The sequence below is a fragment of the Megascapheus bottae genome, unplaced genomic scaffold (genome assembly GCF_031878675.1).
Source record: "Megascapheus bottae isolate mThoBot1 unplaced genomic scaffold, mThoBot2.hap1 HAP1_SCAFFOLD_40, whole genome shotgun sequence".
Classification (NCBI taxonomy): domain Eukaryota; kingdom Metazoa; phylum Chordata; class Mammalia; order Rodentia; family Geomyidae; genus Megascapheus; species Megascapheus bottae.
Genome location: NW_028327715.1, coordinates 6,087,866 through 6,114,040, shown reverse-complemented (window position 1 = coordinate 6,114,040; position 26,175 = coordinate 6,087,866). Strand labels below are relative to the sequence as shown.

The 26,175-nt window shown below is 38.6% G+C and overlaps 1 long non-coding RNA gene across 3 annotated transcripts; it reads right to left on the bottom strand.

Annotated features, from left to right (window-relative positions):
• Positions 1-282: 282 nt before the first annotated feature.
• On the bottom strand, positions 283-25,497 carry LOC150039442 (uncharacterized). Of its 3 annotated transcripts, none has more exons than XR_016534374.1 (4): positions 25,358-25,486; positions 23,090-23,180; positions 19,682-20,096; positions 283-301 (listed from the first exon to the last, which is right to left on the bottom strand). It is a non-coding gene; the product is annotated as an uncharacterized LOC150039442 (long non-coding RNA). The 3 variants fall into 3 exon arrangements; XR_016534373.1 differs by lacking the exon at positions 283-301 and adding an exon at positions 14,914-15,050; XR_016534372.1 differs by lacking the exon at positions 283-301 and adding an exon at positions 17,799-18,121 and having other exon boundaries at positions 18,361-20,096; positions 25,358-25,497.
• Positions 25,498-26,175: the final 678 nt, after the last annotated feature.

Below are 26,175 nucleotides of genomic sequence, written 5' to 3'. Positions count from 1 at the left end.
TTTCTTAACTCTGACTCCTCTTTCCCTGAGGGAAGCTTTAAGGTCCTGAATAAATTGGGCCTCCTTAGACATATGATCACCCATCTTAGACTGGGACGGAGAAAAATCTGCTTACTAGAAGAAGCCCTTTCTCATGAGCGGTGAGAATGTCTTCTCCAATTCTTTGTCCGCTCCCGGGGAGCCTTTTGTGTGGCTAGTCGTGTCTCTGTCCGGCAGAATGTCCGTCTCTCGGGCCCCACGTTGGGCGCCACTTGTCCCGCCCGCGGGACCAGTTATTCGGGGGAACCGAGGGGGACACAGCCTGAAAATAAGAAGGGTGAGAAAGAAGAGCGAGACCAAGCAATATGTTGTCAAGGTCTGTTTATTAAAATTTTTAGCAGGCTTTTAAGCAGTAGCTAAGAGGAAGTGGGGAGGGGAAGCAGGGCGGTGGCATTCCGCTTGCTGACGTTTACGGTGAGTCTCTACCTATGTAAAATATCTGGTGATCAGGTCATTGTGACAATTCTCAGAATAATATGACTCATGAATGTTGCCAGGGGAACGGCCGCCAGTCTTTAAGGTTAAGCAAGGCTTTGAGGGAAATGGCTTCCTACCCAGGCTAGGGTCTCCAACATTCTTCAACACCAGACATTATTTTGTATACAACCTTTGTAGCATGTATATCATTTTAATATATTTGCTACTGTAGATATGTAAGAAAGTCACCTTGTGTATCTTTCATTTCATTGTAAATATTACATAGTAAGAAGTCAGATCAGAAATCTCTGTAATGTGCTGGTGCTGTGTAGTAGGAAAAGTGAGCTTGGCAGCACAACATTCCCTAAGAGAGAGATGGGCCAGTGAGAGCGAAGAGGCAGACTTGCAGAGGAAGTGCTCAGGAAAGATCTGCTCGTGCTCTTATGCTCAATCAACTCTTCCTGCCTCTCATGCCAGATTGTATCACAGACAATTCAGCAAGTATGTTCCATGATCCACCAGAAAGAGTTGGTGATGAGAACAAGGCGCGTGATGAGAAACGACAAAAGAAAACAGAAGAAAGAGAAGAATGTGCCCCAGTTTCTCTGCTGTGTCTGTCTTCAGTTTTTCTCCTGTCTAGACATTAACACCTGTCTAGATTTTTTTATGGTGGTGTGGGTTTTTTTGTACTTTATTTAGGGTTAATGTATAGAGGGGTTACAGTTAGATTTTTTTAGGTAATGGTTACATTACTTCTCAAACCGTGATACCCCTTCTCATGTTTTTGTCCTCTTTTCACTGTCCCCTGATTTCCCAATCACGATTTTTAAGTACATTTTTATTGCATTTTATTGTCAGAATAAACATTTAATGATGTTTTCAGGGACTGAGCATTTAGACAGCACCATTAACCTCTGATTAGTGGTACCTATGTAGTATTGTAGAATAAGCAGTCTAGAAAATATAATAAGCAGAATGCAGGATGATAGGATATACAGTCTAGAAAATAGAATTCGCACTCTGTTAGAAGGTTGAAGGTAAGGAATATGAAGCATGAGCTGATTTTAGATTACTTGGGATGAAAAAATCTTTAAGGACAAGAATCTGTCCCTAACATCCTTCATGTGTCTTTGGCTCTTTTGTCCACTGGTCTGCCTGCGTTCCTCTCAGGGAACTTTGTGCTGGTGATGTTAAAAATCCTTTTAGAACAATTGAAAGGAGATAAGAATTCCTAAGAGAAAATTTAAACTTCGTTCCTAACTTTCATGTCAGTAGGCATACAACCCTGATACGTATCTCATTTCTTCCAGGTGAATGGTCTTATGACCCCAAGTATTTTTATCACCGAGTGCATAGAATAATGATCGATGATCACAATGTCCCCACTCTTGAGTAAGTCTGATGCCACACTGATGGTCAGATAAGCACTAAATTCACTGGGCTTGAAATTTGGGAATGAATTTTAATTAACTAAAAATCTTTATTAAACCAGAGAGATGGTTTCATTCTCTAAAGAAGTCATTGCCTGGTTATCCAAGGATCCTCACAACATCATCGTAATTCACTGCAAAGGTGGGAAAGGTAATGATGCTTTCCTTTCTGTCTCCTTTGTAAAAAGATAGTTGAAAATAAATATTGAAGGACTGTAGGAAGATACCTACTGCTATTCCTCAGATAAGGAATTCCTATAGATTCATCATTGCTAACATATTAATCTTGTGTTTAAAGGATGAAAGAAGCAAAGAATAGTACAAGGAAAATAGAGAATGGGAGGGAAGAACAAATGAAAAACCCTGGCTAGGAATCCTAATACTATGTTAAAGAGAAGTGGAGAGAGTGGGCATCCGTGTCTCATGCCTGAATTAAGTGGAAATGACTTTAGGTTTTCACCACTAAGTATAATGTTAGCTGTGGGTTTGTCATACACAGCCTTTATTATACTGAGGAATGTTCCATGGATTCCTAGTTTCTCCAGAGCTTTTAGCATAAAGGGGTGTTATGTCTTATCAAATGCCTTTTCTGTATCTGTTGAGATAATCATGTGATTCTTGTCCTTGCTCCTGTTGATGTGTTGAATCTTATTGACCTGCATCTATTGAACCAGCTTTGCAACCCTGAGATGAATCCTGTTTGGTCATAGTGTATAATTTTTTTTCATAGTGTATAATTTTTTGAGGAGTTGCTGAAGATGGTTGGCCAGTATTTGTTGAGCAGTTTTGCATCAATATTCATCAAAGAGATGAGTCTATAGTTTTCTTTCTTTGATGAGTCCCTATCTGGTTTTGGGATGAAGGTTATGGTAGCTCTGTACAATGAGTTTGGTAGAAGAGTGTTCACTTTCAATTTCATTGAAGAGCTAGAGAAGTATCGGTGCAAGTTCTACTCTGATGGCCTCATAGGATTCAGCTGTGAATTCATCTGGCTCTGGACTTTTCTTGGATGGGAAATCTTTTGTTGCCATTTCTATTTCATGACTTGAAATAGGTCTGTTTATTTGGATTAGTTCTTCTTGGTTCTGCTTAGTTATGTTAATATTGGCTAGAAATTCATACATCTCTTCTAGATCCTCAAATTTGTTGGCATAAAGTTGGAAATGTATTCCTTTATGATGTTCTGTATCTTGGTAATTTCTGCTGTGATATTTCCAGACTTGTCCATAGTTTGTTTTTTTGGGGGGGTGGGGGAGGGACATGCTCTCTTCTTTTTTTGGTAAGGTTTTCTAAGGACCTATTATTTTTTTGAAAGAACCAACTCCTTGTTTTGATGATTCTTCCCATGGTTTTTTTTGGACTCCAATTCATTTAATTCTGCTTTGACTTTAATAATTTGCTTCCTTCCACTGGAATTGGGATTTATTTGTTCTTTTTTCCATATATTTTTATTGCAATTGTAATTCATACAAGTGTTACATTATATTCACCAGATAGAAGGTGCATTACTCCACAAACATTGATACCCTTTCTCGTGTCTTGGTCCCCATTTCTCTTCGCACTCCCACCCGTCATGTTCTTCTTTTACTAGGAGTTTAATGTGAGCCAATAAATCATTAGTTTGTGATTTTTCCAATTTGTTAATGTAGGCACTCAGAGCTATAAATTTTCTGCTGGGTACTGCCTTTGCTCTGTCCCAAAGGTGCTGGTATTTTGTGTGCTCCTTTTTGTTAATTTCCATACACTGTTGAATTTCTGTTCTGAAATCCATGACACAGTCATGATTCAACAATGTGTTTTTCAATCTCCATGAGTTACAGGGCTTTCTTTGGTGGAGATTGGGGTTCAGTTCCAATTTTATGCCCTTGTGGTCTGAGAGAATGCAGGAAATAATTTCAGTGTTTCTGAATCTGCACAGGTGTGCTTTATGCCCTAAAATATGGTCTATTTTAGAAAAATTTCCAGGTGTTGCTGAAAAATTGTATATTCTCTTGTTTCTGGGTGAAATAATATGCAGATGTCTGTTAAGTCTAGTGGGTCTATACTGTTGTTCAATTCAGATGATTATCTACTTTTCTGTGAAGAAGCATTTTGCATTCCTGTAATGTCATGTATTTATTGTTTTGCTCTACTGACTGTATTTTTGTAGTTCTATTCACAAATTATTTGCCCAAAGCAGTGTTACAATTCCATTCTTTTTGAGTGACACTATAATGGTTAAATCTCTAGCCTTTTGAAGTTGTTGGGTACTGGGTGAGGGTGAGGGAGATAGGTTTCATTTTCATCCTTGTTATCATGATTGTTCATGATATTGATGAGTATGGCACTGAATTTGTGGATGGCCCTTGGCAGGATTGCCATTTTCATCATGTTCACTCTTCCAATTCACAAGCATGGGAGATGTTTCATTTCCTTATTTCTGCTTTGATTTCCTTCTTCAGGATTTTAAAGGTTTTATCCTAAAGCTCCTTTATATCTTTAGTTAAGTTAATTGCTAAATATTTTATTTTCCTTGAAGCTATTGCAAAAGGAGTTTCTTTCCTGATTTCTGCCTCTGTCTTCTACTTGTTGCCATTGCTTTTGAGGGTTAATTTGATAACCTGCTACTTTGCCAAAGTTTTGAATCAGCACAAGTAACTTAGGAGTGGCGATTATAGGATTCTTTAAGTACAGAATCATGTCATCTGCAAAATGCCTCATATCTAAAATATATCAACTGCTCAAACAATTGAATCACTCCAAAACTAATCTAAAAAGAAACAACCATCCCATTAAAAGCTGGGCCAAACATTAAAAGAGAGTCTTCTCTGAAGAAGAAATAAGAATGGGCTATAGACACATGAAGAAATGCTCCACATCTCTGCTCATAAAAAGAAATGCAAATCAAAAGAATTCTAAGATTCCACCTCACTCCAGTTACAATGGCCAGGAACAAGAAATCTAACAACAGCCAATGCTAGGAGGGATCACTACTACACTATTATTGGGAGTGCAAACTTGTTGAAACATTATGGAAAGCAGTTTGGCAGTTCCTCAAAAGATTAAACATAGATCACCCCATGATCCAGCAATTCTACTTGGCATTTACCCAATTGTCCAGAAACAAGGGCATACTAAATCCTCTAGCACAATGATATTCATTGCAGCACTATTTACCATAGCAAAGATATGGAACCAATCCAGATGACACTCAGGTGATGAGTGGATCAACAAGATGTGGTCTTTATACACAATGGAATTCTATGCTGCAGTCAGAAAGAATGACATTGTCCCACTTGTAAGGAAATGGAAAGACTTAGAAAAAAATCATATTAAGTGAAGTAAGCCAGACTCAAAGGAACATATGCTCAACGGTTTCCCTCATTTGGCATAATCATATGCTCATTTGCTCATAATCAGTAGAAACCTTGGGCTCTCCTAGCAGAGATTTACAATAGAACAAAATCTAGTAACCACCTCCAGGTTATAGAAACAAAAGCCATATAATGATTGTTGTCCTTAATGTACCATGTTATCTCTTATCTCTTTTGCTGTCCCTTGGTTATCTCATATTATTACAATATTTCACCTTGTTATCTGATATATTTTATATATGCTTAATTGGCTATTAGAAATTGGATAGGGAAGGGAGGAAATCAAGATGAACAGGGGGAGGGGGGAGGGAAATGGGGACTATGACATGAGAAAAGTATCAAAGTATGTGAAGTAATGCACCTTCTATCTAGTGAATATTATGTAACCCTTCTATTAATTACAATTAAATATGTGCGGAAAAAAGAATCATGTCATCTGCAAAGAGAGAAAGTTTCACTTCCTCCTTCCCTATTTCAACTTCCTTTATGTTTGGCTCATACCTTACAGCTCTAGCTAGGAATTCTAATACTATATTGAACAGGAGTGGAGAAAGTGGGCATCCTTGTATCATTCCTGATTTCAGAAGAAATGGCTTTACCTTTTCCCCATTTACTTTAATGCTAGTTGTAGGGTTGTCGTGTACAGTCTTTATTATACTGAAGAATGTTCCATGATTCCTACTTTCTCCAGAACTTTTTGCATCAAGTTGTGTTGGATCTTGTTAAATGCCTTGTCTACATCTATTTAGATGATCATGTGATTGTTGTCCTTGCTACTTTTGATGTGATGAATTATATTAACCCACTTGCATGTATTGAACCAGCTTTGGATCCCGGTGAGAAGTCCTGTTTGATCACAGTGTATAATTTTTTGATGAGTTGTTGAAGTTGATCGGCCAATATTTTGTTGAGCAGTTTTGCATCAATATTCATTAAAGTACTAGGTCTCTGTTTCTCTTTCTTTGATGAGTTCCTGTCTCGTTTTGGCATGAGGGTTAATCTGGTTTCATAGAATGAGTTTGGTAGAGAGCCTTCAATTTAACTTCATGGAAGAGTTTGGGGAGTATTGGTGTGAGCTCTTCTTTGAAGGCCTTATAGATTTCAGCTGTGAATCCTTCAAGTCCTGGGCTTTTCTTGGATGAGAGGTCTCTTATTGCCTTTTCTATTTCATTGCTTGAAATGGGTCTGTTTAGTAGGTTTAGATCTTCATGGTTCAGTTTGGTTATTTCAATATTTACTGGATATTCATACATCTCTCCTAGATTCTCAAATTTGTTGGCATGAAGTTTTGAAAAGTAATCCCATGGGATGCTGTGGATCTTGATAATTTCTCCTGTGATATTGCCCTTCTTGTCTATGATTTTATTTGGGTGTTCTCCCTTCCTCTTTTGATCTGATTTGGTAAGGGTCTGTCAGTTTTGTTAATTTTTGCCAAGAACCAACTCCTTGTTTTGTTAATTCTGGGGTTTTTTTGGATTCTTAATTCATTTGATTCTGCTTTAATTTTAATAATTTGTTTCCTTCTACTAGATTTTGCTTAGGTTTGGTACTCTTTTTCCAGTATCTTAAGTTGTATCATTAAATTGTTGGTTTAAGATTTTTCCATAGTAAACCATATGAAACACACACACACACACACACACACACACACACACACACACACACACACAGCTCACCACATCCAAAATCACAAACAAGATATTCTATAAAATGAGAAGTTACCTTGTAACTTATGAGACGTATAAAACTTACAAGTAAATCTACAATTAGTGTTTTGAAGAAAACACTCTATACTGATTTCCGTAGTGGATATACTAATTTCACACCCAACCAAAAGGGCCTGGAATTTGGCCTAGTGGAGGAGTGCTTGCCTAGCATGCACGGAGACTCGGGTTCGATTTCTTGGTACCACTATTTGGATAAAGCCAGAAGTGGTGCTGAGGCTCAAGTGGTAGACTTCTAGCCTTGAGAAAACTCCAAGGACAGTCCTCTGGCCCTGAGCTTAAGCCCGGGACTGGCAAAAAAAAAAAAACCTCAAATACTAATATAGTTCATTCTCATCTTTCTGCTCCATCTTTCCAGCCTTTGCTGTTGTTTTCTTATGACTTCCATTCTGCCTTGGTCAGCGCGGATTCTATTTGTATCTTCTTTATCATTAAAGAAGTTGAAAATTTCTTTATGTATCAATTAGCCAGTTGCATATCTTCTGATAACCAGGCCTCAACATGAATGACTTCTCACTTGGCATTTAAAATACTTTGTGTTTGACTATGTGAAAGTTTCACCCAGGCATATACTCACATATACTCACAATGAGATCCATCCTCACTGGGGAGGCAACGTCCTCAGTCCAAAATCTGTGACTCAAATTGGCAAGCTGGAAAAGGCAAAGGCTAAGGAACTGGCTACTAAGCAGGGTTACGTGTGCAATGTTCATTTCTCTGTACGTGAAGATAATAAAACTGTTCTTCTAGTTGAAAAAATGTTTAAAGAATAGATGAAAAATATGTCCTTTTTCTGGTGAAACGGTATGTTAAAAATTAGATTATAAGGATAAATATAGTAAGAGAAAATGTATTTTCAAACTTAAATTTTTTAGGTCAAAACTAAGATATAAATGGAAGGTAACAGAAGAGACTTAGAGGATGCGTGATTTGAAGCAGGAAGAAGTCAAGGATTTGCTATAGTTGTCAAATATTTGCTACAAAACACTATGACACATACACACACACTAACACACACAGGCAGGGGCAAAGAGAGAGGGAGAAGAGAGAAAAGTAGGCATGCAAGCTGAGGTAGAAAGTAAGCAAGAACACTACAGCAAAATACTTAGAATTACATAATCTGAGGAATAGAAATATGCATATTCATTATGCTTGTCTCTCTACATTTTTATTTTTGCAAATGTTCACAATACAATTCAAATAATACAATTACATAGGGACTACAAGTTCTAGTTGGTAATGTGGGTTCCTGCTTGCATTTGCATTCAGCACCTGACACGTGCTTGGCAAGCATTCTCCCACTTCAGGTATATGCCCAGCTCTGTTTTGCCTCTCAGATTTTTTTAGATACAGTATCCTGCATTTTCCTGAGCTGCCATCTATCTGAAACCCTCTTCTATGTCTCCCACACGATGAGGGCTGTAGATGTGAAGCACCCGGCCCATCTTGCTGGTTGAGAATAGGGTCCTGCTTATTTTGCCTGAGCTGGTTGGAATCATAACCATCCTGATCTTCCCACCTGGGAATCTGGGATTATACATGAGGACCAGCGTGCATGGCACTATTTATTATTTTCATTACATTAATGAAAAAGAAAGTCTTAACATTTCTCAAATGGCAATTTTGAGACAGCAACACTTCAGAAGAAACAGTACCAATACCAAATGAGTATTTGTGAGTGTATTTTTACACTGGAACTAAGGTTTCTTGAACTCATTTCTCCTCTTTTCTAGGACACACAGGGACAGTGACCTGTGTCTGTCTTCTTGTAACTGGCACATTTTTAACTCCAAAGGTAGGAACAAGGTTATGATACTTAGTCTTTTATATGTATTGATTTTGCCGGTTCTGAAACATTCATGATAAAATATTAAGGAAATGCTTAGCTCATGGTGATTTAGTGAAAATAAAAGCCTGGCTTAATACAGCCTTGTTTAATGTACAGTTATTTACTGGCCTTGTAACCTTGTATTCTTGTTCTGGGCCAAGCCTATAGTGAGAGCAATGAGACACAAATGGGTGGGAATGCCCAAATTCAGAATTACTATGATGAACAGCATTTTAAGTTCTATTTTTACTATCTGTAAGTCGTTGCCATTCCAAAAAGCAGTTTGAGAATTCAGTGCATTGTGAGTAAGGTCACACTTTCAACATTCTCCTCCCTTCGTGCCAACCCACTCCTACCTTCCTTCCATTTCCTTAATGTTGTAGGATATAGGCACGAGTGTGTAACTCTGTATTTAAGAAATAAGAATCAATATTTTCAAAAAGCTCTATCCTTCTGACTCATATAATTGTACCTCTCTGTACAACACCTTTATAATGAGTTTTTAAAAATAATAATAAAATCATTTTAAAGGAATCTAAGGAAAGGTGGGCATTGTGGAGGCATGCCTGTAATCTCAGCTACTTGAAAATCTGAGAAGTAAGAAAGTTCCAGGCCAGATATGCACTGTGATTGTATTAACCCCTTTTCTGTAGGATAGCCTGGATTACTTTGGAGAATGAAGAACTGATACAAATTTGAGCAGTAAGTTTCAAGGAGTAGAAACTCCTCCCAAGTAAATTTTCTCTTTTCACAAAAAGTTATTTATGGGGAGATGTTAGTGGCACATTTAGCCTGGTCGCATCTGTAACCCTTCTTTCACAATCAATGTTGGCAGAGGACTTGTGACTCCTAACCATTTCCTGATCTTTGGAGGCCCACATCTGTAGCCTCATAGGCTATTGGCTTGGTTCTCATCAGAGCATCACACATTCCATTTCGTATTCTTTATTCCCTACAGCTTCTGGAATTGAGTCCACTCCCCAAAATGAAGGTCAAATATATGAGGTTTTCTGATGCCTAAAGATGATCTCTGGCTGGTAGATGATCTACTAGCCATAGATTTCCCTAGAAAGAGGAATTGGATTCTTCACCAACTTTCACTATGGCAATGAGCAATTCAAGGTCTCTAGAACATTGCCAGGGTGGTTTCGTGATGACCCTCATGTAGGGGAAAGAGGAGTTCAGAGAAGAGAAGGAATGAGATATTCTAAGACCAAGAATGAGAGATAAAGACACACAGAAGAAAACAGAATGAACTGGGATAATAAGTATTTTATGAATCTTGTTCCAGCAGACATTATCATATACTTACTCTCATTCCATATTCTTAATGTACTTTAAACTATCTACTGTATGAAAAATCCCAATTATATTGGATTGGAGTGTTGATCACTATAAAAAAAGTACCTGACCAAAGAACTTCAAGTGGGGAAAGATTAATTTGGCCTCACAGTTTCAGGCTTTACATCATGGCCATTTGATCCCATTTCTTTGGGCCTAGAGTGACACTGAACAATTATGTCAAGGAGGCGGGTGTTGTGGAGAAGACTGCTCACCTCAAGGTACCCAGGAAGCTGAGGAGAAGGAAGGGTCAGTGACTTCTTTGGTTTCATGAGGCCACAACTCTGAACATTTTCCCCACCTCCTACTAATGCTTTAAATTTAGGAAGCCCTCAACGAATGAATCTGTGGATAAAGTCAAAAGCCTCATAATATAACTACTTCCCAATGCCCACCTCTGAATGCTGCTGGTGTACTGGATATCAAGCCTTCCACCTATGAGCCTTTTAAGTGCACATTTCATATCCAGACTCTAACACACAAAGATGGAACCATACAGTGCATGGTTCAGCCCAACCTAGTCATGCTTTGTTTATTCCTTCCCCACTCTTCTCAAACCCTGGGTCATCCTTCCTACTATTCTTTCCTCAACCAGGAAGGAAATTCTATTCATCAGGTCCTTTTACCTCACAAGAAGTTTGGCATGACACCCAACATATACACTCTTAAAAAAAATCCAACAACTGCAAAGCATCTACCCGACACTGATGACTGGCACCTGCCTGTATTTCTAGATACAGGCTGCGATTGGAGAATGGTATTTCAAAGCCAGCCCTGGCAGGAAATCCTTTCATTATTAGTTCTAATGAAGAACCAAAACAGCCTGAGTTGGAGATGCAAAGTGGTACAGCACTGCCCTATTGCATCTTGCATTGCCCTATTGCATTTTCAGGCATCTTTCTCACTATTGCCCTTTCATTGTTTGCCCATCCTGGGGCTTAAACTCAGTGGCCTGGTGCTCAGTAGGCTTGAACTCTTCACAAGTGGCACTTTACCAGGTGAGCTAGATCTCCAGCTCAACTTCTGGCTAAGTATATAGAGATGGATTATCTCAAAGTTTTCAGCCCTGGCTGGCATTATTCTTCAGTCCTCTCAGCTTCTGCCTCCTGAGTAGCTTGGATTACAGACATCAGCCACTCGCATGCAGTACAAGTGCTTTTGCTAATTGGAAATGTGGCAGTTCACTTTATGAGTTCTTCTCAGTTGGTTCATCACCAGACATCTGGAGTTTCTCAGAGAGAATCCTAAGAAATTCTGTTTGAGAAACTTGCTAGGAGCCAAACAGTATTGAAAGGTTCCCTTACCAAAAAAAAAAAAACATATTGGAGAAAAAGGCAGATAAAGAATCTCTTCTCTGTAGAGGACCCCTCACTAATGGTACAGAATCATCTAGTGCAGCTATGTGGAGATGTCATTCCTCCTGATGAGGAACTGTCTCCCAAACCACAGTCCTTTCTCTAGTGCAGGACAACAGATTGTCATCGCTGTTTCAGCACCTTCACTGTTCTCATGGTCATAAGCAAGCCTAGAAGCAAGGGCTTGTTCTTTCCATGTTACTGTCTGCAAACCTCAGCTGGGCTCTTTTTTCATGGTAAGTAATTAGTCACAATGAGGAAAATACCTAAGAATGTTGATAATGTAAGGGCTCATTCTAAATGTTGCCTTCATTTTTACTGCTGTTAAGAAGCTAAAAAAAAGAGAAAGAGATTAGGATACTGACTTTACATCTGTCATCCCCACTAAAGTGGAGGCTTTTGTAGCTTTACAGAGTCTCTATTTTGGCTATTTTGAAATAGTGAAAAATGTATTTAACTGAGAAATGCCAGTTAAGAAAACTCTCAAAATTATGACGACTATGATTTACTCCATCCAAACCCTTACCAAAAAAGAAGGGAGGGACTAGGAGTTTGGCCTAGTGGTAGAGTGCTTGCCTAGCATGCACGAAGACCCAGGTTCAATTCCTCAGAACCACATACACAGAAAAAAAGCTGGAAGTGGTGCTGAGGCTCAAGTGATAGAGCTCTAGCTTTGAGAAAGTGCAAGGAAAGTGCTCAGGCCCGAAGCTCATGCCCAGGACTGGCAAAAAAGAAGAAGAAGAAGAAGAAGAAGAAGAAGAAGAAGAAGAAGAAGAAGAAGAAGAAGAAGGAGGAGGAGGAGGAGGAGGAGGAGGAGGAGGAGGAGGAGAAGGAAGAGGAAGAGGAGGAGGAGGAGGAAGCATACCGAGATAAACAAAATCACAAACGAAAATGGTAATATCACGACTGAAATTACCAAGATCCAGAGTATCATGAGGGAATACTTCTCAAACCTTTACGTCAACAAATTTGAGAATCTAGAAGAAATGGATGAATTCCTAGCCAATATTAACATACCCACACTGAACCAAGAAGAACTATTTCAAGCACTGAAATAGAAATGGCAATAAGAGACCTTCCACCTAAGAGAAACCCAGGGCCACATGGATTCACAGCTGAATTCTATAAAGTCTTCAAAACAGAGCTCACACCAATACTCCTCAAGCTCTTCAACGAAATTGAAAATGAAGGTTCTTTACCAAACTCATTCTATGAAGGCAGTATAACCGTCATCCCCAAACCAGACAGAGATTCATCAAAGAAAGAGAACTGTAGACCTATTTCTTTGATGAACATCGATGCAAAACTTCTCATCAAAATACTGGCCAATCATCGACAACAGCTCATCAAAAAAATTATACACTATGATCAAACAGGATTCATCACAGAAAGGCAAAGCTGGTTCAACATACGAAAACGAATTAATATAATTCAACACATCAGCAGGAGCAGGGACAAAAATCACATGATTGTCTCAATAGATGCAGAAAAGGCATTTGACAAGATCCAACACCCCTTTATTTTGTTAAAAGCTCTGGAGAAACTACGAATCCATGGAACATTCCTCAATATAATAAAGGCTGTGTATGACAAACCCACAGCTAGTACAATACTTAATGGCGAAAAGCTAAAGCCATTCCCTCTAAAATCAGGAATGAGACAAGGATGTCCACTCTCTCCACTCCTCTTTAACATAGTATTAGAATTCCTAGCCAGTGCAATAAGGCAAGAAGCAAGCATAAAGGGGATCCAAATAGGGAAAGAGGAAGTAAAACTATCCCACTTTGCAGATGACATGATTCTATATTTAAAGAATCCTATAGACTCTACTCCCAAGCTCCTTGAGCTGATTCAAAACTTTGGAAGAGTAGCAGGGTATAAAATTAACCCTCAAAAATCAACTGCCTTCCTCTACGCCAACAGTGAGAAGAATGAGGCAACAATCAGGAAAGCAACTCCTTTTGCAATAGCCTCAATGAAAATAAAGTACCTAGGAATTACCTTAACTAAGAACGTAAAGGACCTTTTGGATGAAAACTTTAAAACCCTGAAAAAGGAAATTAATGCTTGAAGTCTTGAACTGTATCCCACATAGCAAGTGAACTAGAAAATAACCCACAAAACCACAGGAAACACTGGTGTAGATTCATAAGGCATGAACTCTTGTTCATCCTTTCATAAAACCTTTGTTTAGCAGAGGTGAACACTTAAATGGAGCAAGAAAACTCATTTCTAGGAAAAGGCAGGAAATACAGCCTTGTAGAGTCAATTTTTGGTGAATTATAGGCATTTGGGAAGGACAAGTAGGTGTAGAAATTCACATAGTATTTGACTGTGTAGAATTCAACAATTCAGTGCTGATAATAAGGAGCAGAGTACACATACATCCAGAGGAGTCAGCCAAAAAAGTTCAGACACCTGAATATAGATAGAATGTGTATAAAGATGTACTGAAAACAAGCACCAAGTTTGTGAGGAACTAGTTTGAAGGTCACAGCAGTGCAACTTTTGTCTGTGACATTCTGCCCTTTGACAAGTTGGGTGAATGACTGAGACACCAGTGAAGAGATGCAGTTCTTCTTCTACTGAGCAGAGCAGAGAACTCTTAAAAAATCCTCATCAAACCACCTGTGTATGAAACCCAATTCGAGGGGTTGTATGCATTTTCTAGAGTACAAGAACAAATAATCACCAAGTAAGAGCCTATGCACTAACAATTTACATCACAGTACTGAGGGATACGGGTCTCCAAGGAGTAATGTCCTCAGTTGGTGTCTGGAACTAAGCACCTGATGAGTCCATGTCCTTGTCATCTGAGTGCTTTAGAATATTGTGGCAATACCAGTATACAAGACAGAGTATTGGTATCACCATGTCCTCGTGTTCTATTTTGAAACTTAATTGGAAAGTTCAAGGCTCTGAGTTCATATCTCACCACCAGAGAGAAGTGGTAGAGGGGAAACCTAAGCTGGAGATGTCGCTCAACTGGCAGACCACATGCCTAGCATGCACAAGGCCATGCTTTCAATACCCAGCACTGTAGACAAAAAGTGTGATTTCTCTGATATTGTCCAAATTAACATTTTGTGTATCTGCAATGTTGAAAATGTGGACAATATACTAACAAATATTATCATATACTGAACTGCCCAGCCAAATACCTGGCATATCCATGTACTTGTCCTCTGAGTGTTAAGCCATTCTGGAGTATAACAATACATAGTATACTCCAAAGCCTGTCCATATCTTGCTCAGGGATGCAATTATGTTCAATTTTGAAATGAAACAGAAACAGTAGACAAAGTCAAAGACATTTTCCATTGTGATGTCAAGTACTTGCAACCACAATGCTTAGTCAGATAATCACAGTCTGTGTACACCACTCACAATAAGTCCTGGGACGTGACAAAGATTTCAGATGAGGAAGAGCCATTTGACCTTGCGTCAATCCCTCATACCCCAGGACTCTGCAGCTTGAAATGCTAAGCATCACTTTGGATGGAGTCCTGCATTCCACCTGCAGATGCTTTTATCCATCAGAGCAGCAGGACAGACAGCCAACACTAGAGCAAACAAGAAATAGAGAAGATATAGAAGCAGAAATTTAGATGTCATATCATATTGAACTCCAAATAGTACATGAAATACAAAATACATGAAACAACAAAAGCACAATGAACATTGAATTAGGTTAGCTAGGAAAGTAATATGTCTCAATCTTGCATAAAAGCTTTGTTTTGGAGAGTTTACATTTTAACTTTTGCTAGAAGAAGCTTCATTTCTAGACAAAAGCAGGAAATACCCTTTGCATTTACATTATGTTAAGTTGGTATTAGGTGAATTATTGCTAACATCAATGAAAAACTAAGTCTATGAATTCACATGGTCCTTGACTGTGTATAGTTTAATCATTTAGCACAGATGAAAATGAACAGCCGGTCACTGATGGCTCATGACTGCACTCCTATCTACTCAGGAGCCTAAGCTCTGAGGATCAGAGTTCAAAGCAACCAGGCAAGAAATCTGAGAGACTCTTTTCTCCAGTAAACCATCAGAAAACTTAAACTGATGTTGAGGTTCAAAGCAATAGAGTACTATCCTTGAGCTGATGAACTGAGACAACACCCAGGCCATGAGTTCAAGGCCCATGACTTAATCAAACAAAAATGAACCATCCTTGTGAAGTCTTCCGTCAAAGGCTAGATATCTGCATATAAATACACATGTGTATAAGGATATGTAGAGACCAAGGAGCTATTTTCAAAGTCATAGCAGTGCAGCTGTTGTGAATGAATGAGAAACAGTGAGCAGACACTTCTCAGAGGAAGAGGTAAGAATGACAAAAAACAGAGGACGTGCAGTCCACCATCCCTAGCCATAAAGGAAATGCAAATCAAAATGTCTCTAAGATTCCATCTTATTCCAGTTACATTGCCCAACATTAGGAGTTAGAACAACAAATGCTGGGGGGATTTGAGGGAAAAGGAATCCTATTTCACTGTAAACTAATACAACCGCTTTGGACAGCAGTCTAGAGGTTCCTCAAAAAAATCCCTTAACTGTGACCTAGCCATATCATTTCAGGGCATCTATCCAGAAAAACACAAGTCAGAACACTGTAAATACAGTTGCACCTCTATGTTCATTTCTGTAATATTCATAATAACCCAGTTATGGGAACAGTCCATATGGCCTACAGTGGTGAGTGGATCCAAGTGATGCAATACTGATACACAATGTAGTTTTACACTGCCATTAAAAATTATGTAATTTGGGGTCGGGTGTTTGGCCTAGTGGTAGAATGCTTTCCCAGGACGCACAAAGACCTGGGTTCAATTCCTTGGTACTACATATATGGAAAAGCCAGAAGTGGTGCTATAGCTCAAGTGGTAGAGCACTATCTTTGATTAAAAAGCCAAAGGACAATGCTCAGGCCCTGCGTTCAAACACAGGACTGACCAAAAAATAAAATAAAAGAATGTAATTTGGGCCGGGAGTTTGGCCTAGTGGTTAAAGTGCTTGCCTAGCATGCATGAAGACCCGGGTTTGATTCCTCGGTACCACATACATAGAAAAAAGCCGGAAGTGGTGCTGAGGCTCAAGAGCTGGAGCTGTAGCCTTGAGAAAATCCAAGGACAGTGCTCAGGCCCTGAGCTCAAGCCCAGGACTGGCAAAAAAAAAAGAATGTAATTTGGGAGCCTGGAGTGTGGCCTAGTGGTAGAGTGTTCACCTACCATGTATGAAGCCCTGAGTTCAATTCCTTAGTATCTCATATTAGAAAAAAGCTGGAAGTGGTGCTGTGGCTCTAGTGGTAGCGTGCTAGCCTCAAAAATCCCAAGGACACTGCCCAGGCTCTGAACTGAAGCTCCAGGAATGGCAAAAAAAAATCTGTCATTTGCGAGTTAATGGATGGGCCCAGAACAAATCATATTAAGTGAAGATAAGTCAAGTTCAGAAAGACAAATGACACATAGGCAGAGAATAAATCGAAAATACATGGTGACATGATAAGTCATAGAGGACTCTGGTCAATCATATATCATTAGACCAAAGCAGGCACTCTTGGAGGAGGAACAAAGAGCCTCTCTGCTTCTGTCTATGGGGAGGATAAGGGAGGTACACAAAAGTGGAAGGACAGAGAGCGAACAAATGAAGTAGTGATATTCAGTAGAAATCATGTAGAAAATGAACTATATAACTCGTGGAAGGGAACAGAGGTGAAATATTGGAGAGAATAAAGGAGGGGATGTCATTATCTAAAGACAAATATATTCATTACCTGACTGGTGATATGGTAACCCCTCTGTATATCACCTATATAATAAAAAGAAAAGTGCAAAAGCAGCTAGAAAGCACAACACTAAAAGCTGCCACTCTAAACACAAACAGAAAGGTTCCATTGTTGAACTGATGTTGCAAAACTAAATGGGTCTATCACAAATCTGTCAAACTCAAAGACATAGAAAAATGATGAAAAAATTATAAGCAACTACTTTATATGAGAACAAATCGCACTAATCATTTAGCTGTAGAGAAATACTAACCAGAATGTATGATCTAGGAAGTCATATAATGTCAAGAGTCATATGTACTTTTTAATTACATAACAATACTGCATTCTTATATTTTTGAATGGGATAGATTGGATAGTAGTATTCACAAAAGACATGTGGAAAATAATGATGGGCAAGTAGAAATCCATACTACCTGTAAAGAGGCTTGTGTGTGTATATGCATGTGTACATGCATGTGTATATATATGTATATATGTATATATATATATGTATATATGTGTATATATGTGTATATATGTAGGCAAGTATGTCTGTGGCCCACTGAATACACACAAAGAAAGCCAGAAGTTGGCATGTAGGAAGATCATAATGAGGACTAATCTTACACAGAGTGTCACTGTCTATATTTCTGCATAGTCATATTGTAGTATATGCTTGCACTATTGTATCTTTAGGAGTTCTCTGAAAAAAAGTGTAAAAGCTTATTATTCAAATCTTTACTTTTCCCAGTAAAATGAAAGGTTGGAGATAAATGAGCACCTAATATGCATAGATACAAGGGGATAAATACTAATTTGTTGTAATCACATATATATGAAATATGTGTGGACATATGTATCCTGGTGTTTTTCTTTGGATATGTATGTACATTTTCATACATGAGCCTCTATCTATGTATATATTATACATATTAATCCCACAACACAGATTACAGTATTATATAAGATATGCTATATGTAATACCTAATATAAACCAGATTTACTATATATACGGTACATATAAGCATATGTAGTATATATTCACACACAAAATACTCAGAATGTGGAATTTGCATTGGGGAAGCTCATATATAACAACTGCAGTACAGATATCACTGTCACTATTTTTGCATGTTCATTGAAGCATGAGATGTACCTTTCTGATTTATTTGGATAAATGTATAACATGTTAAAAGAGAGCATTGTCTTTCTTCTAGTTTTTTAGCTACATTATGCTTTTTGACCATTGCAAATTAAGTGTAGTGATCTGAATGTATGGTTGGCATTTCTATGTGAGCTTAGTCACATGTCACTGATTGCTATTAAAAAAACATTCAGAATTATACCTACTTTCTGTTTCCAAATTATCTGATTAGTTCAAATAAGTTGCCTTACTGCTACTTCATTATTTTGTGGAAGCTGCTTTAAAGCATTAAGGGATATTGCATCTGACGCAGCTTCCACAGAAAGTTAAAATATTTCAATTTCCAATATACTTATGGGGTCAAGAAACACAAAAATGTATCTTTTCTCATTGTACCTTTGTGCTTATATTAGCACTATTCAAAAGAGCTGAAGCTGGGCACTGGTGACTCACGCCTGCCATGCTAGCTACTCAGGAGACTGAGATCTGAGGATCACGATGCAAAGCCAGCCTAGGCAGGAAATCCATGAGACTCTGATCTCCAATTAATCACCAGAAAAACGGAAGTGGCATTGAAACTCAAAGTGTTAGAGCCCTAGCCTTGAGCAGAACAGCTCAGGGAAAGAGCCCAGGCCCAGAGTTAAAACCCCATGACCCACAAAAAAACAAAAGCTACCTATTCACCAGTGAGTACATATAAAACTGCTGTGTGTGGACAAAATGAGGAACGAGTCTGCTCTCAAAATGGAATGATATCATTATCAGGAAAATGGATAAGAGAACTCAGCATGCTAAGCCAAATACATCACACTGAGAGCTAAATGTCACATTTTTCTCTCCATTTTGTAAATTTAGATTTAAGATGAATAATGGGAAAGTACAAGAGGAACTTTTGGGGGAAGGACAGCAGTGGGGAGTGAGGACATGACAGGAGAAGGTATGGGACATATATAAAATGCTCTTCAGTATACTATCTGATAAAGACAAAGCAACGGTTGAAATTATTCCGAGAGTAGAGAGCACATGTATGGAGGATACTGGAAGCACCACTGTAAACAACAAAGGTATTTCAATAAAAACAACCCCAAATGTGTAGACATTCAGAATGAGAGCTTGAAGTTTAAAAAAAATTCCCAGATCTCCAATTCTATTATGAACACTGAATGATAGCAATATTAACTGAACACAAGGCAGTCAAACAAGTCAGGATGTCAAAAAATGAAGCGTAATCATTCAAACTTTGCAAACCAGTGGAACATATTGAAATGCAACTGACCCTGCTCAGGTACTACTGGTCCAGGCTCTCAACTGAAGTGTATGCATTTGAGGAAGAAGTCACATGGTTTTCTCCAGGAGGGAAACTTCCCTTCAATTCTGCATCATGTGGAAGTTTTCCATAGAAGACCCCTCGCTGGTAGGATTTGTGACAGGAGTATGGGCAAGAGACTGAGAGTGCGCAATCACCAAGGAAATTCCTTCAATGGCCTCCTTCATGCTGTCCACAGTCCTGTGAAGTTTGCCAAGGACAAATACCAGCATTTTCTTAGTCAATAAAGAACTCCTTAGAGGTATTCAGTGGTATTTTACATGGAGAAATGCTCATCATGAGGCAAGGCAGACTCCTCTGAGACCAATTCAGACAACTGAGAGAAGACATTAGAATCATCTGCTCCATTTATTTGATGTGTGATCTATAAATTAAATAACAGTATTTGAAAATGTATATGTATTTCAGAAAATACCTTCAATCCCATACATCAAATATACAAATGAGATAATTATTCATTACCAGACCTGGAGTTCTTTTTGCTTCTTAAAGGTTAGAGGAAAAATTAAAAAGCAAATGCATAAGATAAAGATGTAAAGATCCTATTTCAGCTATAATTCATGGCTACTATTCCTTAATTAGTATTCAAAATTAATTAAGTAAAAATGTTTGAATTCGTAAAAAATTAACTTTGTTGTTTTCAGTGTCTTTATCACTGAGCTCTTTTCTTCTGATTTTCATGTGAAACCACTGTTGTTGCGGCCATGGTTGTTGTCACGTCATTGTTCATGTCATTCAAGCATGTGACTACAGAAAAACCTTACAGATATACAGAAGTACGGCTGGTGAGAATATTTCAGCAAGCAATTAACTCAAGAACACAGAAAGCAACCTTGCACATCCCATAATCTTTGGAGGATAGGGTATCAAATACATATTTTTAAAGTACTAATATTTTCACTAGGATAGTAATAAAATACAGAAACACTTTCCGGGAGAGAATTTGCTTATGTATCAAAAGATAATATTTGTATGATAAGAAGGATCCTAATACTGAATTAAGCAAAAGAAAAGGTAATGGTCAGCTGGGCTCTACTAGCTTGCATCTGTAATCTTAACTTCTCAGGAGGCTGTGATCTCAGAATCCATATTTGAAATATGCTTAGGAATCAAAGTCTAACAGACTTATCTCTAATAAACATTTAAATATTCAGTAGTGGAGCTGTGGCTCAAATGGATGAGTGGTAACCAAGAGCAAAAACACCTCAGTGGGCCGGAAGCATGGCCTAGTGGTAGAGTGTTTGCCCAGCATGCACGAAACCCTGGGTTCAATTCCTAGGTACCACATACATAGAAAAAGCTGAAAGTGGTGCTGTGCCTTAAGTGGTAGAGCACTAGCCTGTGAAAATGCAAGGACAATGCCTCTTTCTTTCTTTCTTTCTTTCTTTCTTTCTTTCTTTCTTTCTTTCTTTCTCTCTCTCTCTCTTTTTTTTTTTTTGCTAGTCTTGGGGCCTGAGCTCGGGGCCCCAGTTATGAATACAAGCCTTGGAACTGGCACAGAAAAAAAGAAAGAAGAAAAAAAAAAGAAAAACATCTCAGTGCCCAGGCCCTCAATTGAAGTCCTAGGAACAACAGCAATAGAAAAAGAAAGGGTATTTTCCTAGATGCACAAGGACACAAGAGTATATTGATCTATGCATTAAGAAAAAGCATTCACTAACAAGAAAACTCAATGGAATTATATTCAGTGTGTTAGTTTTAAATACTGAAAGTTTTACCACAATGTAAAATTCCCCTTAGGAAGAAAAAAGTATAATAAGCTTAAAGAAATTAAAAGGATGATTACTTGCTGCTTGTGTTCTCTCTCTCTCTCTCCCTCCCTCCCTCACTCCCTCCCCCCCCCTCTCTCTCTCGATTTCAGATTCTGACCATGTCAACTTTTAAACTTAGCGCTTCTCTTAACTCTTGCTCAACTTTCTACACCATGTCTGGCTTCGACCTCATCTCATAAGGCACACTGCCTGCCTCCTTTAATGCTACTTATTGTGAACAGGGAGTCTCCCAGAATTTCGTGATGGGTTGGCTTTGCACATGGACCTACCAAATCCCAGGCTTTTGATTACCTAAAGGAGAAGTTTCTGGTAAGAAGAGCTATTTCTTTTTTTTCATATACTTTTATTGTAATTATTAGAAATGTTACATTTTATTCACCAGATAGAAGGTGCATCACTTCACAAACATTGATACCCTTTCTTATGTCTTGGTCCCCATTTCCCTCCCTCCGCTCTGCCCCTCATCTTGTTTTTCCCCCTCTCTTAGCAGTAATGGGACAGGAAAATGTGAGAAACATGTATATGACATGAAAGATCATGAATAGAGGGGCTGATACACGACTTGAATGGCCAGTATGTCTTTTTAAGATGTAGAGCCATTGACCAGGAATCCAAACTCCTATGCCCAGTCACAACTTCCTGACACACAGAGTGATAGCTAGGGTGCATAATTCCACCAGGAATTTATTGGGAATAAAAGCAAAACAGGAGGACAAGTCCTGAGTTCAAGCCCCAATTCCAATACCAGGAAGTACATAAATGACAGATAGAAAAGACAGACTTATAGATGATAGATTGTATAATCATATCTGCACATAGGTACTTGTATTCAGGGCGGAATTATCTGAACATATTAATATTCAAAGACATCAGCAAACTAAATGGTTATGGAAGTCTAGGAGATAATTTTGAAACTTTTTGTGGGGTGACAGTTTCTATGACTAGTTTTTATCTTTATATTCATCACTATTCATCGCTTCAGAATTTTTCTGTGAAATGCTGTGTAACAATTAAAAGAAAAAATAAATAGTTGACCTTTCTAACCCAGAGTCTATAAAACTAGCCTCACGTATCTTCAGCTAATCACAGTCTTTTTTACTTATGATATTCAAATATCTATTGCTGAAGAAAGCACATAATCCTACATTCCTATACATGTTCTTTCTCATGATCTTTCCTTTTGTTCCAATTAATAGCACTGCTGAGAATTAGTCTCTTCACTAATAACACTTTTCTATGTTTTTAAATCTGCTTACTTAAGGCGAAAAAGCAGATTACATTGAAATGCAAACTGGCCTTCTCCTGTTTTCTAACACAGTACTAGAGCTTAAACATAGGGCCTAAATGTTATCCTTTCCCTTTTTTCAATCAAGGCTAACGTTCTACCACTTGAGTCATAGCTCCACTTCTGATTCTTTGCTGCCACTACTGGCTTCAATCTGATCCTCAGATCTCAGCATCCTGAGTAGCCTGGATTCCAGGCATGAGTCCCTGGTGCCTAGCTCAAAGAAAATCTTCATACATATGTCTTGCCATTGAGCAAAAGATCAACACAGAAAAAAAACAACTAGACTGAGCTTTTTACCTCAGTATCATAGTCCCAGTAATGTTCATAAATATATTAGATGGTGTGATTACATCTCTGGTGCCAAGGGCATGTTGTGCACCATCTGCACCTGTGGAAAAAATGGCAATGTAAACGTATTATTGGTATAAAAATGCTATTTTTCTTTTTGTCTTTAATTTGACGCTGAGACTTGAAGGCAAAGGCTTCATACACACTATGTACATGATGAAGCTACATTTCTTTTGTCAAGGAGTAATCCTTAATTCAAATATTATATCATTTACAATCTTTTGACAGACTAATTCCCTGCTCCTACCTAGGAAAGCATTCTGCTCTCTGGATTTACCAGTTCTGAATATTTCATACTTTTTCGTTTCAGATTTTATGAACAAACTACTAACCCAATAGCTCCATGTAATATTCATAATATAATTACTATATATACAGGGCTTCATATGACTTGAATTTTGATGAAGCCCCGGAGGAAGTGTAGAATAAATGTACATCATCAACAATTAAAATGAAAGGCTAAAACCACTACACTGTTAGCGTGAGAAATTAAATTTAAGAAGCCCAAAACACATGGGATCATCAAGGATACAGAACAATTTTTACACTTCTACATTATTTTAGATACATTATTGGGGAAAAAATCTGACATTTTCATAAAATTTACACTTACGTTTTATGAGCTAGCACTTATATTCCAGACATTTCCCTCAGAAAAATAAATGCATCTGAAGAAAGACTTCCATAGAATGTGAAGCCCAGGTTCAGTGGCTCACACCTCTAATTCTAGTGACTCAGGAGACTGGAATTGATAATATCATTGTCCAGGGCCAGACTAAGCCAAGTACTCACAATCCCTCATCTCAACAATAAAAAGCTGGACGTGGTGATTCATGCTGTCATCCCAGTTCTGTGAGAAGCATAAATAGGGGGATAGAAGTCCAGGACGGCTTGGGATAAAGGAAGGCCCTCTTCAGACAATCACAAGCACAAAGCTAACAAGAGGTATGGCTCAATGGTTAAAATAAAATCAACCCCAAACTACCTGGCAAGCACAAGCCTCTGAGTTCAAACTTCACTAAGTGTAACAAGGAAAAAAATAAAAACCAAGAAAATAATGCAGAGTGTTTATGTAATTAATGTAAGTATCTCAGAACAAACAAATTTTATATGAAATGGTGCATTCTGCAGTGTTCCTAAAAAATGCAAAAACTATACTATGGTAGGAAACAATAATATGTCAGCTATGGTGAAGCTCCCAGAGGGGCTGAGACAGAAAGATCTGGAATTCAAGGCCAACTAGGCTCTCCTTGTCTCAGACCTTGTCCCAAAAGAAGAAGCACAGTAAATGGAAGGAAGGAAGAAGGACAAGAAGGAGAAACTGAGTATGATGGTACATGCTTTTAATCTCAGCTACTCTGGAGGCAGAAGGATCATGAGTGTGACATTCCTATAGTAAGCAGATGCCACACAATTTGTATTTTATGGTGGCCTTTTTGGGGAATGTACTGGCACAGACACAACCTCAGTCTCTAAGTGCTGCCTTGTAGCTTTTAACTTAAAGGTTGTGATCTAACATTTGAGCCACTCTCCTCCACTTTTTACTGGTTAACTATGGACGTTCCTGCGTGGCCTGGCTTCAAACCACCATCCTCAGCTCTTAGTCTACTGACTAGCTAGAATTACAGGAATGAGGTGCCCAAGTACAGAGCTTAGATGCAAATGTTAATATTATGTACCTAAAACTGTAACAAACAAGGCTTGACTATCTTGAAAACATGGATAAATTTTCATCTTATCCAGCAATTTTAAACTTTTATGAGAGAAAAAGGTGATATATAAATTTCAGTGGTGACCTCTTCATCAACTTAACTTACAATTGCCAGATCAATATTCTCTGTACTTCCTAACAACTTTTTGTAAGTTATTATTTGAGTGAAACTGGAATATATGGAAAATGACAATGTTATTATTAAGAAAACTTTTAGTTGGTTGTTAGTGGCAAACATCTTTCACCGTAGCTACTCAGCAGGCTGAGATCTCAGGATGACCGTTTGGAGCCAACCTAGACAGGGAAGTCCAGGAGACTCTTATCTCCAATTTACCACCAGAAAGCCCTAAGTAGTCTGGCTCAAATGGTATAGCACTAACCGTGCGCAAGAAACCCAGACCTTTCCTCAACCCAGTTCAGGACCCACTCCCCACGAAATAAAGGAACAACTTCTTAATGATAAGGAAACTATACATAAATAAACATCTAAATTATAACTGCAGTACCTATTTTAAGGTAAAGTCAATGTACGACAATCTCCAAATGCTCCTTTAGTAGGTCTACCAAGAGCCCCTGTCCGTTGGCCTCCAACTGTGCTTTCCACAGGGATTCCAGGCAAGCAGCTCCCATGGTCCTCTGGGCAGGAGGGGCGTGTCTAAGCGCGGGTGGGTGGGGCCGCGGGGCGGGGCCTGGATGGACTGCAGTCCACCTGCAGGCTGCCAGCCCAGCTGGTAGGGGCATCCTCACTGAGCTCTGAGGGAAGATCAGTGGAGCAAGAGCCAGCCGAACTCTGCTAAACCATCTGGAAGAAGATGGGTGAAAACCAGCTGGTTGCCACGAAATAGCTCTTGAAGCTGCAGCAGTGATCTCTCAAACTTGCCCAGGATTTCTGTTCTTTTTGGTTCTTTCCATCTTCTTGTTAACTGAAGATAAGAGCTTCATACCCTTTGCAAACCAAGTTCAATTTGCACTGCAATCCTCAGTTCTCAGCCTTCTGGGCAGCTAGAATTACAAGTCAGAGCAAATAATGCCCTGCTTAAACCTCTCTTGATTTAGACGTTCATTCTCAGGTTTTTGTTTCATGAGTGGAAAATGGACTCAAAACATCTAGCATTAGAACACCATGTGTTGACCTAGTAACACATGTATCAAGCACTAAAAAGCTTTCACAGATTTGCCTAGCCTATTCCAATAAACTAGGGACTGCCTATCACATATTTATATTGTCCTAATACTTGTGCATGTGTGCCAGTGCTGAGACTTGAACTCAGGTCCTGGGCATTGTTCATGAGATTTTTCCACAAGGCTAGTACATGATCACTTT